The 17,147-nt window shown below is 38.8% G+C and overlaps 1 protein-coding gene across 1 annotated transcript in view; it reads right to left on the bottom strand.

Annotated features, from left to right (window-relative positions):
- oprl1 (opiate receptor-like 1) overlaps positions 1-17,147 on the bottom strand; it is a 54,957-nt gene that overhangs the window by 16,346 nt on the left and 21,464 nt on the right. The gene's annotated exons all lie outside the window — the stretch shown is intronic.

Raw genomic sequence — 17,147 nt, 5'->3', positions numbered from 1 at the left:
GTGTCTTTGTGAGGTGCTGCTGCTAAAATTGCCTTTTATGTGTGCAGGTTTTGAGACTAAACAGATGGTCTAGCATCAGACTACAAAAAAAAAAAAGGTGAGGTGGTCTTGTTCAGGTGTGGACTCAGCAGCAGCCTGATGTGAAACTGTAGTCTGTGTTGCTACTTTCTGTGGTCTTCTTGTTTCCGCTGTCTTGTTTCTGATAGTTCTGAGTTATCTGTTGGTGGATTGCAGAGAGTACTCCAGGTGGTGGTCCAGTGTATGTCTTGCCCTGAGGGTTCCCTCCTATTTTATCTTGCTGGCTTGTCTCGCTCCATAACTTTTTTTAACATGATTTTTTTCTTTTAATATACACACACACACACACACACACACACACACACACACACACACACACACACACACACACACACACACACACACACACACAAATAAATAAATAATTACTTTCTGTCTTTAGACAATGTTTAAATTATACAACTAATATCCTGGTATAAATGATAAATTATCATTGAAAAATATCAGAATTCAGTCACTGCAGCCAATTAATATCCTTATAACATTTTACGTGAATCTTAAATAATGGTAAAAAAATGGAAATGTATCTATTAAAATTAATTCCACTGGAAAAAATACTAATGTTATGAGTGTGTCTGTTACTGTAACTGCAGATTTTTGCTTCTGCTGCCCTGGATAAAACTTTACAAAAACGCATTGCAGTCAATGCGTTTCTCTCCCCCTCCCCTCCCCCCTTCATTCAGTTTGGCCTCAAGCTCTTTTGCACTTTCCCTTTTCTCCTCAAAACATCCCCTTCATTCTTTCATCCTTTCTCTCTGCCTCCTCTGCCTCTTATTTTCCTCCTCATAACCCCCGCCCCCCAACATCTCCAATTTTAGATAACATTCACCGTACACAACACCCGACTCTTTATTTAGGTCTTTCACTCATCTATTCCCTTGCATCTCAACATCTGTCTTTCAGTCTTTTATCCTTTGATCCTTCTCATTACTTCTCCCTCTAACTTTTAGTTCTCTGCATCTTTCCTCCTCTTCACTTGTAACCCATCTCCAAGTCCTCAGCTCTTTCTGATTCCTTCCATCCTTCCTGTATTTGTCTGTGTTGCATCTGCATGTTCCAGGATATCCTCAATACTTGTATGATACTGGAAGCCTGAAATTAAATATCGTCGCTGATGCGTCTTCATATTTTAATAGATTAATGCTTTTGCTCACCCTGTAACTCTGTCTGTGGGTTTTTACAAGTATTTCACCAATGAAAAGTAATAAAAAGAGCTCGTCACTAAATCTCAAAACTCCATCTGATCCTCAAACCGTTGGCAAAACCTCATATCTCCACCCCGCCTCCTTGGCTAAAATGCCGCTTAGAGAGCTGAAAGTAAACGTTGACAATGTGATTGTGTCAGACATTGTGATCCCTTTTCTATGGACACTAGTGTAGCTACAGCTAACATATTGCATTGCACTTACTGCGCCACAAGCAGCCGTTTCTTGACATTTGCTGGTTAAAAACTATGTAACTCCATTTCAGCTTGTTTTTTTGTAAAATATTACTTACATATTGACACATGCAAGTATCTGTCCACATATTAAAAATAAGTGTTCAATTCTTTAAACACTTAAAAATAAGTGTCCAACACAGGCTTTTTTCATTTCCTGACAACGTAAAATGTTTCCTCCCGACAGCAATGATAAGACAAAAACAAAGGGACAAGGAATACTCAAGAACAGCTGCAAATTGAACTCAAGTAATCAAAGTTAGAAGGACAAAAGGAAATCAGTTGCTGAAAGGCTGTCGAATCAAAAACATTTTTTCACAATATTAATCCAGATAAATCTTAAAATCATTATTTTCGTTAGTAGACATGCCTGTGGGTCAATCTTACTGTGATCAGCTAAACGTAATGCAATGGACCATACACAACATGATCATTGCTTCAGTTCACTCTTGCAGTTCAACTTGCAGAGAAATTATTGTATTAGAGTCTCTAAACTGAGTCTGTCTCTTCATGTCTTTATCACTTCTTCTGCTTGGTTCCTCCCTTCTGTATTTCTCCATTTGTCTCCTTTTTATGCATCCTCCCATCCTGTCTTCCATCTGTTCTCACTTTTTCTTTAGCCTCTTTCCCCCATTTCCCCTTTCCTCCCTACATGACCATCGTTATTCTTCCCTTTATCCCATCTGTATCTCACCTCATCGCCTCTAATCCTACTGTGCTCTCTCTGCCTTTTTGTCCTCCTTTACATTCTGTCTTGTTTACATTCCTCCCCATACTTCTCTCTGCGTACTGAATACTTGCTGGCAGACGAGTCTTCAGAGAGAATATTTCATGGCTATTCAGCTTTCCTCCCCTCCTCACATCAGGGACCAAATCAATCCAGCCAAACCCTCCATATATGTCTTTCTTCTCCAGAACATACTTTCTTCTTTCTCAGTAAGTCTCTAGGTTTCACTTGTCTTCTGGCCTTCTGTCTCTCTGGGTCAAGAACTATTTCTCTTTTTTTTTATTTCAACATTAGCGGTCTCCTGATATTCAGCCCTGTTCCAGACACTATCTAATTTTCTCTTTCTCCCTTCCTTTCTTTCTCTTTCTGTGATTCAGTGAAAGTATAATTGCATTACAGGTTTGAGTTAAAAAAGCTCCTGGCAACAGAGGCAGCAACAGAGAAGAGAAATAGTTAAATAAAGAGGAATCACACAGTCGATCCGGCCTGCAATCCTGTGTCGGACCACGGGTTCCACACAGCCATTCCTGTCATCTGTCCGGTAGAAATAAAATCAGTTTGTACCGGATTCTGTGTCCTGTGGTTGCTGTTGGGTCCTGATCCTGAACTCCCGTGACAGTACCAGGTCCAGTACATTGTTTGCATGATCCAACAGGTCAGGAAGTGCGGCCTCAATGTTGTTTGAGGTTTGACCCATGGATTGAAGAGTTAACTGGCCCTCTGGAACTGTACATAAACCTTCTTCTGCAGCTCTGCTACTTGGGATATGGCATAATATACACTGTCAGCATAATGTAGTGTGTTCAGCAATCATGCAGGTCCTGGACTTTTCTCCAATGTAGTAGACCCTGAGGACTTTGATCAAAGTGCACAGTCGGAAAGGAATGTGATCGCTGTTCATTCCCATGGAACGGATGCATTTTAGTTGTACACAACTTGAATTCCAGATCAGTCATTGACTTGGTAATATCTGTAAAGCAAAAGCACTACTGGATTTTACTGCACACTGGGTCCCTGCTCCCCACCGCTGGGAGACTACAGCAGGCAGAAGAGAGGATGGCCATTCCGAGGCAGAGGTAGAGGTTTGAATTTGAGTTGCTACAGCCGGTATGGTCTGTATCTGAAGCTGGCGCCCGCTCTCCCCTAGCAAAGTAGTCTCCCAGTGGCGGGAAGTGAGGTAGAGGAAACACGGGTAGTAATTCTTGTCTCATTTGCAGTCTGATACAGCCTGCCTGAACAGTAAATCCATCAAATTCAGTGCCCCGTGCTGTGACGTTATTTTCCAAGCTACCGTGGCTGCCGTAGCTGCCGTGCTTGTCGACGCAGCGTCGAGGTGTTCATCATACGGATGTGGTTTCATCTCTCAACCAGTTTTTTTGTATTACTGGACAAATGCTCAGACCTTGAGTTTCCCTATAAAGGTTCCCTGTAGTTTCCTTTGTAACAAGCAAATGTCATGTTTCTGTTCAGTGTTGCTGATTGTATCCTTGACATCTAACAAACCTCTCCAGTGCATTTCTTTCACCATAAAACATTTGCAAAGCCAATTATTAAAGTATTTTACATCCATGTTTACTAGCTTGCAGAGGACCAACTACCAATATCCTATTTACCGAGAGCAAAGTCGAACAGTCTGTCCGAGGTGACTGTTATTACTATTAAGATATTTTATTGAATTTCCTTTCAGCAAAATGCTTAAATTAATTTGCCTCTGGTAGAAATTGATGAAGTTTATATTTCTAGTTTGTTTATTGTGAAAGGTAAGAATGGATGGAGTGGATCTGGTAGGCGCTGCCTTTGTCAAGGCTGAAAGCAGTAATAAAGTTTGCCGTCTTGATTCAGACTCAGTGTTTTACTCATAATCCTTGGTTACACTATAGTGTATATTTTTCAATACTTTCTTTCCGCACAATGTGGTTGGCTAATGCCTTTATTTTCGCTAAGAATACGTTGCGTTGTTCACAGCGCAACAGTGACATAATATTATGTGCAAATGAATTACTCAAAAAAGAGTGGGGTTTTTAAATGGATGTTGGTGAAAAATTGATAAATGTTGGTACTTCAGGTTAGATCTTCACTTATCTATTGCTAGACTAGATGGTGTACAATGAGTATTTAAGGTTCAGTGAAGGTTTTTACACTGCGACGTTGATGGATTGTTAACATAATGACTTTTTGATCCAAGTAACTGGAAGGCCTTGTTTCGTCAAGGTGTTTTATCCACCAACTGACCTAATTTTAGTGTTTGGATGGATAATCCATGGTAACTAATGGATAAAGGGTACATATCACTTGTGTGAATCATTCTTTGCAGATGATGTTGTCCTTTTGACTATAAAGATGGGGTCCCACGCGAGGCTCATTTCCCGTCTTCACTTTCCTTGAGCACAATCCCATCCTTTCTTCATCTCCTTCCATGTGTATCTCCCACAGATTTTTCTTTCTCTCCATTTCTCACTCTGCTTCTTCTCTCCAATTACAGAGGGAGGGAGGTAGAGGATGCAATGAGTGAATCAGATGACTCTTTCATCTGCCATGCTGTTTCGTTTCAAATATTAATAATCACTTTGAATTATTCACACACTGCCGGTCTGCACTGTGTCGACTTCAATGAGCTGTCACACACTGGTAGAAATGTGTGTGTCAGCGCGTGCACCTATTCTTGACTTGCTATGCAATAGGCTCCTGTGTGTGGATTACAGTGTCAACGTTCTACAGTACAAAGCACACAATTAAGTAATCATGATATTTGAAAGGAAATAAGTGCCGTATGAATTTTTCTCAACGGCAAAAATGTTGTTCATGAATTATTCTGTATTTCCTGTTCTAAACACTTGTGGTCCAGAGACATATGTTACATTTAGGTTTGACTCCAATAAATGAGGTAAATATCTTGACCTGATTTATACCCAGAGGGCAACACTTCTTCCTCCTTATTTAAGATTCAGTTGGGGTTGGAATAGTGACTTTTGCTTATTACTTCCGCTTGATGGTCGGAGTGAATAATAGATATTTTTGGTCTTGTTGGGGTTAAGGTGTAAAGATTGATACCACTGCAGGGCACAAAGGAGGTATTTACTCTGTTAGGCTGCAAATCAATAGTTTATTTCTCTTTCTTTCTATTCTCTCTCAAATCCAGTAAGAAAAGAAGTCTCAACCATGTGATGTCATCAGGTTTAAAGTCTGAAGCTGCTCCTCAGACAATAAAAGGGAGACTGATTTTGTGGATCCACATGTTTTTTTTTTTCTTTCTTATACCCACATTGGCTTTACTCTATTGTAGTGTTCTCATTTCTGAAGATTCTCCTGGGTGCTCTAAAAACATCTCCCCGACTTCTTTCCCAATTTATTGAAGTGATGACAAGACTACTTGGATTTAGTAGAGAATTGTATTGTAGACTATTTTAAGGTATTTTTGTCAAGACCTCAAGTATATCAGACGTGTTTTTCACTCGCACTGATTTCACAAACACACTGATTTTTCCCCTCTGTGACTCTGTCCGCAGAGCAGCGACTGGGTGTCGGCGATGCGCGGAGGTGTTGAGGCAGTCAGTCACGGACGCACACACACACATGCAAGTATCACATAATTCTCCTGGCGGAGATAACAATCACGCATCTTTGTAATTTGTACTTATTTTAGTGTAAAGTGCTTTTTGCTGGGAGACTAAGTGTATGCTTATCAGAAGCCATTTGGGATAATGACGTTTGCAAGGGCTCTGTCCTGTTCCGAAAATTGAAGGATGAAAGCTTCGGAGTCATTGTGTAAATGTGATGAAATTATTGTGAGGTCATATTGATTTTTAGACATGCAACAATCTCTGACGAAAAATATGGACTTGGTGTGCAAAGGCTTTTAAACCATAGGAATGATGAATAGATTTTGAGAATGAGGGTAGTTCCCCTTCCCCACTAATTCAAATCTCAAAAGATACATTTGTACACAGGCATACATGTAAAAACAAGAACATATAGTTTAAAGGGGAGTTACACCTATTTATTGGCAACCCGATGGTGGCAATGACTTCGATCACTGTTCACTATAAAAAACGTACATGTTTGCTTATGTGTGAACTAAACAACACGTTAATCATTCAACATTTCACTTTGGAGAGATAAGCTATATTTTAAACTAAATATATTTTACATTAAGTGCACGTGAGCAGCAGACAGGTCAAATGTAACCACAATGTGCCACATACATATTCCAAACAACAATAAATTCTGCTAAATTCAAGAGCAGCTGGAAAAGAGCTTGACCCTCTTTGCATCACAGAAACAGGACTCCTGTGTGCACAAAGATATTATCTTGAATGGCCTCCCAGGGACAACTAGCTAAGCTTGAGAAGTTTGCGGAATTTCTTCAAAATGGAGGTGGCCCTCTTGTTTTCCATCAAGGCTCATCGGGCAGAAGAAAAAATCCAAAGAAAAACTCGCTGCTTATCACCGACAGAAACTTAAATAAATGCTGACATCTAAAGGATATTGTTCATCCTTTGTGCTCTGTTTCTTTGACTAAGACCTAATCTTTTCCTCAGGTTTCTTTGTCTTCACTTACTGCACAAATGTTTCCAAAGTCAAAGAAATGTTTTCTACACTCAGAGCTCTGCAGGTCTGTGACCCTTTGCTGCCAGTAAGTGTATTGATCTAAAACCAAAAGATCACAATGAGTCACTCTAAATGAAAATGTGTTTCTCAAATATGCCCTTAAGAGCTTCATTCAGCGTCTTTAAGGCTTTTCATTGTATGTGAATGCCTCTTCACAGCAGGAATAACACTTACAGCTGTAATTTACAGCATATAGGCTGAACATGTGCAGCAGACCTGACCGTACACACAGAGGGATACAAAGATGAGTTTAATGTAATCTAGTTTGCCCACACTCCTCTTTCAGCTTCATAGCTTTTATTATTACGGCAACACAGCTTTAAATGTTGTATGTGAACTCTCGGGCAGTTAATCAAGTTAAGTCTGTGCAGATGATTCATACTTAGGTATGAGATTCATAAAAAAGTAGTACTGTGAGTAGACCTTGGTTTCACTGTGTGGGCTGTTAGCAGTTACCTGTGAGCCGCCGGCTCAGCCGTCACCATGTCGTGAGCCATTGAGAGGCAATCAAAATGCTCCCAATCTTAACATCTCCAAGGGAAGTTCAAGAAGCACCAGGTAACACAGTCTCCCAAAACCATAATTATAGAGCAGAATCTTTTGCCAAATTTGCTGAATGAACAGCTCTTTGACTCTGAGTTATTTTCTTTGTCGTTTGTCTCTTTGTGTCTCTTTTGTCTCATCCACTCCCTCCCTCTGTGCCTTAATGGCACAGATTCCCGAGGACCTTTATCCTTCTGCAGTATAAGCCATGTGTGTCTTCAGAGGGAAGAGCTCCTGGAGGAAAGCCTTTCTCGATGACACACAATCTAATTTCCCGGCCGCCAGCTGCTGCAGAGGGGCTGGGACCGTGTTATTATCACAGCTCTCCTCTGGTGACATCATCTTCATTCTTCAAAGTCTATAAAAGTCTCTAAAAGCATTTCAACGAATGTATGATTATCTCTGCCTTGCTGAAAGGGGATTCAAGCGCGCAGCAAGGAGGATTATGGAAACATGCATGCTGATATAGAACATCAGAGTCAGGTGTTGGCATGTATTGTGAGGATTACAATGATTACAGTTTAAACACTTTAGGAATCGAGTCATGAATGCTTACAGAGCTGTCTTTTGCTTTTCGGCAGCCAAAAGAAGCATGTCAATATAAGGCATAAAAAAAATCGAATTGTTACATTTAAATTGGGCGTGTACATCCCCGTTGTCATATAGAAACACTCCACTCACACAGTTGTGTGCATAACACCTGTTTCATGCTTCTTGCAGTCAGCGCAGTCGGAGTGGTGCGGATGGCGTGCATGGTCACCACACATGAAGAAGCATGAAATAGGTTTAATGTTGATAATAAGCAGTTACTTCCGGTTGGTTCTTTCTGGTGAGTGACAAAATATCATGTTCAATCTGACCACACCATGAATTGATTTAGTATTGCACATCCATCAAATTGGGTAAAAGAGCAGCCGCAATATCTTGAGTGAAAGCATATTCATGTGAGACATTCATTCAGTATATAACCAAAGTTATCTCATCATTTCCAAAGTCTCCAAGTAGGGGGTTCTCAGGATTGACAAAATTGTCAAAGCCACAGAAGACATTATGCAACTGTTGAACAATACTCATCATGACTAGTCAATTGATCTTGGTGTTTTACATTGTTGGAGTGCCCCTACACCGTGGTGATGGAAGTTGAGGTTTTTCCGGTGTGCCCAAAGCAAGAAATCTCAACCGCTTGTAGAAGGATTACCATAACATTTGGTCTGGATACGGTAGATTCCAAGAGGACGATCACTGGTTCATAGAAAGGATATTTTGCCTAAAAATGAGAATTATTTTTCTAGAGAGAAGAAGCACACTTTCCTAGGAATCTCTGGGAAATGTACTTCTTTCTAAAGTACAACTTCAGCTGTAGCGAAAACGCATCAGGTATATTTAAAGCAACACTAAATGCCACAATGAGAAATATGCATATACCAATGGGTTTCCAACCTGACTGCTTTAATGTATTATTTGGTGCTATTAATAATTATTAAGGCCAAAGAACACCATTTATGTTAGTCGACATTAGAATTAGCTGTGGTGTGCTATGTGTTGCCGAGACTTGGCTGGATCCTGGAGTGCCAGTGGACCAGGCGTTCAACCATGTGACTCTTCATCTGTGAGAGACTCTGGTGGAAGGGAAGGAGGTGGCCTGAGCTGACCAATAATGCACAAACTCTACGGAGGAAACGGAACAACATTTTTAGCATTTGAAATAATCAATGAAGTTATTCAGCTTCTCTCAGCTGCAGTTCTGCAGCTTGCTTTCTGCTTTGTTCACATTTTTAGAGAATGTCCTGTAATTGATATTTTCCTGATTTACAATTTATTATTTCATCCACCTGCAACCAATCCTCTATTAATCAAAATAACATTTTTATGACCTGACCCGCCTAATAACTGAATCCGTGCATCTCTAATGTTTCATTAAAAAATAAATTGATTGAACGATATCAAAGTTTTCATGAGCTTGAACTTCACTATAGCTGCAATGACTGTGACATTTCCAGTGATCTGCTGAGAACAGCAAGTATATAATTGTAAAGATGCTGATAAATGGCATGCATAAATGCCAACAAATATCCCTTAGACTTTGCAGTTTCTAAATAAGTTCTATCTAAGGCGAGGAAAGAAAGATTTATTTTTCATCTTCAAACAAGAGAGCAAGTGGAGGGAGTTGATATTGAACAGGAGAATGTCAGAGAGATGAGGCTTCAGGCTTTCCAAGCTTTTCACTCCTGAAATAATACTTACAAGTACTGATCCAGGTGGGTCATGTAGTGCTGATAAAGCACTTTGGAAATCCAAACAAAGACTCAGAAGACCTGGTGTGTCAAAAGAGCTTGAAAACGGTTTCTCTCTCATTTACAGTGCGGCATGTCTTGAGACAGTACAGGTTCTTTCATATCCTGACTGAACACTGATGCAAGATCACGTCAAGAAAAGCCTTCAGAATATCAATCATGTCCTGCCACCCACTTTAACGTGAGTTACATTTTGATTTAAAATTTTACAGTTGCATCCAAAAGGTTCAGGATTTTAACGTGGTGTTTGTGAATCTTTACATTTGATTGAAGCCAGGCCTTCTATAAATACCTAAAATGACAATAATAACATTAACCTGGTACCAGTGGCAGCTGGTATATACACACAGGTTTTTTTAATTCAAATTTGAAATGCTGAATAAAGATGTTAAATTGTTTACAAAAAAGACTACGTACATTATTCTAAGCCCACTGTAAAAAAAAAAAAAAAAAAAAACACCAAAATGTGAGACAGTGTTGACACATTTCTTTTACCAACTATAGTCAGAACGGATGCTTTAATTCTTCTGTATTTTCTTAATTTCACAAGAAAATTTGTGGATAAAATGCCAGCAACAACAATCAGGATATTAAAATGTAATGAAACCCCATGGTAATGCGTCATTTCCTCAATTACCTTTGAAATTGCAAAGGTAATTTATTCAAAAGTCCACTTCATTAAGCCAATCAGAATTCAATCCGGAGGAAAGGAGACTTGAGAAGCACTGATGAGCACACGAGTGGACACAACAAACACTCGAGCTTCAACACAACCCATGTGATGCACACACACATCAACACAAACACCATGAGGGGAATTCCTCTTCAGAGATTATCACAGATTGAATTTATTATTTTGACACTTCTATACTTGTACAAATAACAAGGTTGATATTCTTTTTTTTCACTTGACGAATCAATTAACTGACAACTTATTAAAGGACTAGCTAGGTTTCCATTCAAATTTCAACCAATTTTTGTTCATTTCATTGTTATCATAACAAGTTTTTCCACCTCAACCAAGTGTAAAAACAGTTTTTGCAATATTTAGAGTTTTTTGATAAAAATATCGGCTCAACACTTTCCACACAATGCGCCTTAATTTGCAGTGCGAAGAAATTATGTTGCTTTTTCGATGCGTAATATTCTCGCTCTGTGTGAATTCAGGACACAAACAGTTCTGAAAAATATATATTGACGTGCGAATTAATCATGTACAAAGGCCTTAAAGTTCCTGCAATTCTGATGATAATCTCGACGAAACCAACAATTACTTATTTCATGATTGTTGTTCGACCGACTAAACTTTACTGCTATACTTTGAAATACTTGAATGGATGTTGTGTTTGTGAGAAACGTTCAAACACATTCAAACTGTTAAACCTGAGAGGAGGATGCTGCTGGGTGACCAAGTTTCCATGTTCTCTTAACATAGACTGAATTATTTCTTTATTCTGTGTGTCAGCACCATGCAGAGGATCAACAAAAGAACACATGACAAAGTCCCCACAACACGGGTCAAACAGGTCAACACACTTAAAACCACTTCTCGTCTCACTGCAGTGCCCTTGCACTCTGGAATCATCTGTCCTACATAACACATATCTCAAAAGATATAAGAAGCAAAAATGATGTCTACTGTACTGATTATATACCTCCTTGTTCACTTTGTTTGTTTTAAATGTCACAATGTATTTCTCATCCTGAAACTCAACTAATAGGTTTGCCTTCTTGTAATTCCTATTAATGTCAATGGCGGTGTATTTTTTCTTCAATAACAAAACATTAGTGTCCCTAAAACGCTAATTCGACAGTGATGTCTTGATGTGATTTTATATAAAATATTTGTAAAAATATGCAAATGTTTGTGCATGTCTTGTGCACTGTTGGTTTGGAGGCTTTCTACTTCTGCTCTTCCCGTACGACAATCCCTCTTTAGGGCACATATGCTGTCAGTCATCCAAAGATGATCCGCTTAAGAGGTTTTTTTTCCTGCTAAAATGATCTTTTGGTCCAGGAACTGGGCGTAGGTGTACAAAAAAGTGGTTTCTCACTGAGTTTAAGGATGATAAAAAGACGCATAAGTCAGATTTAAAAGCTCACAGTGATAGATCTAGGATTCATTTATCGCTCTCCCTGCAGTCGGCAGGCCTGGTGAAACAACAACTGTATGTACCTGATACATTAATGTAAAAAATGAATGCCACATCACAAACAAAACAGAATGTGCAGGTGTTTTAATGCATACTTTTTATCCATACCACAGATACATGTCATGGTAACACTTTATAATAACTACACGCTATGAAGCATTAAGTATGAGTAAACACTTAATTCATCATTTATAAAGTATTGTTCCTACATTAAACACTCATTAGTATACAATATATAACAGTTATAAATGTTTTATTCTTGATTAATAAGCTTATCTATTATGTGTTTCGTGATTATGTTTTCATCCTTTATAAATGATGGATTCCCCATTTGTAAATTAAGTATTATATATATTGCAAACCAATTATAAAGCAGTTGTAGATGATTAATAACATAATTTATAACGTGTTGGAACAATGCTTTATAAACGATTAATTAAGTGTTTACTCATACTTAACTAATGCTTCAAAGCGTGTGGTTATTATAAAGTGTTACCCATGTCTTTAGGTTTATGTTCCACGTTTTGTATTTGTGTATAGATTGGTGCTGAAAATTACCCCAAAGTTTCTCCTCAAACATAGCTTTTTGTGTTGTTTTTGTTCTTTGTATGTGCTTTTTCTGCCTAACAATTAACTCATTTGATTGTAAACCCCCCCCCCCCCCAAAAAAAGCCTTTTGTGTACAAAGAAATCCAAAGTCATTGTTTTGGCCAATAGTCCATGGTATAATGTCAGGTTGGACAGCACTGACTTCCTCTGTATTCCTTTCTTTAATACACAGACATCAAATATCAACATGCCAACTGGTAACTGTTAATAATAAACTGACGTATTTTTCTCAGAGTAAATTCAATAAAAAGCTACTGAAAGTAATTTCCCCTGATGCTGTTAGCTAAGGCTGTGAGACAAAATGAAATGTGAGAACAGGGAGAGAGAAGACTCCGCATTTTCTCTACCGCAGGACAATAAGCAAAACATTTAAAAAATACTGAAAGATGTCTTTTTCATTCCTGAGGTTTGATACAATCTCACTTCAGGATTAAAATCAGGTTCACAGGATATTGAACACTCACTGCTATGCACGTGCACTTTCACAAATAGCACACACACATACAAAATATAGCAAACTAAAATGAATACGCCAACTATACTAAAAGATGCTCTCAATGAAATTGACCAAAATGTGTCAGATCTTGTTTGTTTGGTCTGGTCTTACTGGAACTCTTCCTAGATTTCGGCCTTGGAAAAACAACACAAACTGTAAATTTCCGATGACATTCTCAAACGGATCCATTTGGCTGCAGCTCCACAGAGGCTCTGAGCAGAGCAGAGAGTCATTAAAAGCAGTTTACACTCAGATTCTTCTACCGACTTCTGTCTTAGCTCTAGTAATTCCCTGCCACCAACATTTGGAGTCCTTAAAAGACAAACTCAAGCTGCTTAAAAACCTTGATTCGTGGTGCCTTTTATTTCGAGAACATCACTTTTAGCCTTTTGTTCTGAAGTGAGCATCTCTAGAGAGGAAGCCACAGCTGCACAATGCAACATTTCTGATCTTATCTGTTTAAATCACCAAGGACGGCTGTGAGGAGGGGAGCTTGCTCTCATCGTCACAGACTGAGATGTGGAAGATTGGCCCTGCTGGCTACACTATTTTGATGTCGGCTCAGGACACCGATGGGACATTTTCCCTCCAATCAGAAGGTGAAAATCGAAGGACAACCGGACTGGACTTGCCAGTGTTAGATCTTTTCCCACTCTTCTTTCTTTGATGTAAAAGATCACAGACTGGCCAATTGAAAACACACTGACATCGCTTTACAGTTGTCCTAGATTTTGAAGCCCTTTCATGGAGTTCCCCCTTCTACAGTTTGGCATCATCACAGTGACCTTGTGCTGTTTTAAGTGGGGTTGAAGTGTTTGGGGTTGTGGGGTTTAATCACTTACCAAATCAGAAAGATGGGCTACAATTAAGAAGTCTGGAAATAGACTACATGAAAGTCAAGTAATAAGCAGATAGTTATCTATAAATATTGTTTATTTATATAGCAAAAAACTAAAATATGCCTATTATATTAATATTTAGTAAGATATTACGTACCTGGCATACTGGACGTATATGTTCACAGACTAAAGCTGGAATTATGCCAGAGAAGGGTGTGATGTAAAACTGTAGGTTGAAGAGACTCAAACAATAACCAGGTGGTAACACAACATTGATTTATCATCACCTTGTATCATCACCTTGCACACTTGTTAGCAAATAGTTGTTTATTTTAAACATCCAGCAGACAAGTAAAATTTGTATTCGTTTGAAGTGATTTTTATTCAAGCCTATCATTTACTCACCTTTTAGCTCTGGTTTGGTCTCCACCAAATACTGAGGGAAAGGTTTAAACTCTCACCTCTGATGACCAAGCTGATGAAAACAAATGTGTTAAATAAAGTTACGTCTTATTTTCAGGCTTTTCTACATTTGTTGCCTTCCTTTCTTTATGTTACCGACTATGAAAAGCAATGTGAAAAAAAACAACATTTTACTTGAGCTTTGTTTGACCTCTCACAACCAATGTCCACATTTATCTCACTGTCTCACTGTCTTGTTTGCGAGATTTGTCTCTTTTGCTACACCCTCTCTTTTTCTGTCCTCTTTCTGTTTCAAAACAATGACACAAACACTCTCTCTTGTCTATTCCGATCTTTGTTTGCCAGGAAATCCTCTTCTATGTTGTTAAACTGTAGAACAGGAGGAGGAAGCTATGACAGGCAGAGAATGCAGTGGAACTCAAGTGTTAGTCACTTTCAGCATATATGAGCAAAGTGTTTTTCATTGCTTTAAAATGTTAACTGTCCACTTTGTGAGGAAAAAAACCCTTTTTCAAGTGTAAAGAAACAAACCTATCTGGAACATTGGAACATTTTAAACGTGTTTTATTGTGATGATATCAGCATTATGCCCCCAGCCTTGATTTATTCTAACCACAGATTATATATCACTGTTGTCTAATGAGGCCTGTTGCTAATGTATAACTGTGCGTAATCAATAAATTAGACTCCTACAGCGACGTCATTCAAGTTGGCGTTCTCCAAATGTGAACAGCTGCTTTGAAGGTCTTTTTCACAGAATAACAACCTCTGAGCTGAAGTTAGTTTCATGACGGAGTGACAAAACCACTGGCTGCTTGTGTGTCGAGGAGACCAAGTTGATGCAACATCAGCATCAGGTGTGTTACTTGGATACGCTGTGATTATGTCTGGATTACTAGAAGACACTTGCTGCCACTTCAAGTCATCAAGTCTAATGTATATGTGATTATTATATTACCTTCATCGAGCTAAATCAGTGGCATTTGGTAGTGCACGTTATTATGATGGCTCCTGGTGCCCCAAAGTAACTAGGTATGTTTACACTGCACTGTTTGCACACATTTTATTTTATTATTACTTTAGTAACGTTTTTATTCCTTTTGTGTATTTTTATCTTGTGTATTGTTTATCGTTGTTGTTCGCTGCTGCTGGCTGGCTGAGCGCTACCAAACAAAATTTTGTTGTATCACTACAATGACAATAAAAACCCCTTTATCTTATCTATCGTTACAAAAACACATACACATATGCCATTAGTCGTACATACATTCTATATATATAGATATATATATATATCTATATATATATATATATATTAGTGGTATCTGTATGACTAAAATATTAATTTAATTCAACAGATTAAACGTATCATTTTGTTAAAGATTGCTTCTGACTCAAGGGTTTATATAGCAAGTGGCAACGTTATTTTAATTAATTGAATACATTGAATTATTCTTTAAACACAGGTGTATTACAGAGGTGGCAATCTTATCACCCGCAAGGGCCCAATCTCTGCTAAACACATTGTTGGAGGGGCCACTCTCTCAGTGGAGCCCCCCACCGTAGGGGGGTTTGGAATACATGTTCATTAGTCTTCCAATGAAAAGCTTCACTACACTGTGTTAAAAAAGAATCAAATATGTTCAACCTTCAAATTAAATCACAAAATATTTTAGCTAATCCCTGGTTCAGCTCATATTACTAAATGGATATTATAACTTCAAAAAAATAATATATAAATGGGCCTCACTTACTCAGGAATATGACATTTCAAAGCCAATGATGGAGAACAGGTGCTTGCTCAGTATGGAAATGTAAACCCGCTATAATGGATGAACCTGCTTTTGAAAAGGTTGTTGATCTCCAATCCTTAGTCATCATCATGTAATTCAGCAGCAAATTACCCGCATAGCTTTTCAAACGGTTTGCTAAAAGAAATTTGACATCATTAAATTCATCCCTGGCTCATATAAATATCCCTTTGTGAATTGTGGCGGCACTTAATTTCATTGCAGCTTTTATCTACAGTCCATGCCTCCTTAATGCTAGTCTCCACCGAGCTACGAGGTAAATGAAGCTCCAATCCTTCGCAATGTCAAGGAACCTTGAGGACTGTATTGAGGAAGTGTTATCTTCGACCAAAGTAAATCGTAATCAATAAATACTCATAACATTTTGTCGACTAATCGATTAGTTAATTCAATCGACAGATCGATGTAACTGTCCCCATGAAGAGAAGGTGCAACACTGTCCTCGTTAACTTGAAAAGAGAGTCACGAACTGAGATCTGAGGACATTAAAGACAGAAGGAGACTGTACCCTGGGATGAGATGTTCATTAGAGCCACATTTTCTGCCACTGTCAGCAGCTGCATATGTGCGAACGTCATGCAACCCCTCCCTCCCACACAGCGGTGCAGCATGCGTACAGCGGCAGCCCTCAGCACCTGGTAAATAATGAATGATTTTTCTAGAAATCCTGATGCGGGTTGTGGAAGCACTGAGCAAGCTTGGTCAGCCTGCAACTTCTCATTTGACAGCCTTCCATTGCTGCTGCCAGCAGGTCAGCTTTGCTCACAGCTCTGCCAAAAGCATTAGAATGCCGGCTACATGATTGCTGACTGCCGTCTCCTGGCAGTTACTGTGCGTTATCATGAAACCTTTCAACTCCTGTGCACGTTACAGCAGAGGCTTTTGTCAGCCCACGAGCAGGTAAAGGGCCTCATCAAAGTTGTTGATGGAGACCTGATCACCTTTTTGTTTCAGGATAGAATATGGAGCCATTAACATCCTCTCACCTCACGCCTTCACTTTCAACTACACACGTTTTTTTCTTCACCTGTGTTGTCTCAACTCGAGCTGAACAAGCTCCTTCCTCTTCTATTATTAACCTCTTATCACTTATCACATGTTTCTAAAGTCAAAAGTAGTTGCACTGCA

Source organism: Anarhichas minor, unplaced genomic scaffold (assembly GCF_050575085.1).
Source record: "Anarhichas minor isolate MPS153535 unplaced genomic scaffold, ASM5057508v1 ptg000003l, whole genome shotgun sequence".
In the NCBI taxonomy this organism is placed as follows: domain Eukaryota; kingdom Metazoa; phylum Chordata; class Actinopteri; order Perciformes; family Anarhichadidae; genus Anarhichas; species Anarhichas minor.
Note: the sequence above shows the minus strand (reverse complement) of the source record. Positions and strands in the feature narration are given on the sequence as shown.